Source organism: Maylandia zebra, unplaced genomic scaffold (assembly GCF_041146795.1).
Source record: "Maylandia zebra isolate NMK-2024a unplaced genomic scaffold, Mzebra_GT3a scaffold11, whole genome shotgun sequence".
In the NCBI taxonomy this organism is placed as follows: domain Eukaryota; kingdom Metazoa; phylum Chordata; class Actinopteri; order Cichliformes; family Cichlidae; genus Maylandia; species Maylandia zebra.
Genome location: NW_027490041.1, coordinates 7,709,670 through 7,710,000, shown reverse-complemented (window position 1 = coordinate 7,710,000; position 331 = coordinate 7,709,670).

Below are 331 nucleotides of genomic sequence, written 5' to 3'. Positions count from 1 at the left end.
AGTAACGCAGTAACGCAGCGTGCTTACGGGAAAGTAACAGTAATCTAATTACCTTTTTTGCAATAGTAATCCCTCACTTTACTCGTTTCTTGAAAAAAGTAATCGGATTACTGCCCATCTCTGGTTGGAGCTGTGCACTTGTGGGTTCCACCTTGTGTACACGTTTATCTTTGCTGTGTGTACTTGTACCTCTGAGTGGAAGCTGAACTCTTGAGTTCGAGTATCGAAGCATCAGCTGTGACGTTAAAGTCCAAACAGCTCGTTCATTTGACGTGCAAATGAACGAAGGTAACGCCGTTTTCATGTGGATGTGTCACTGAGACACTTTCCA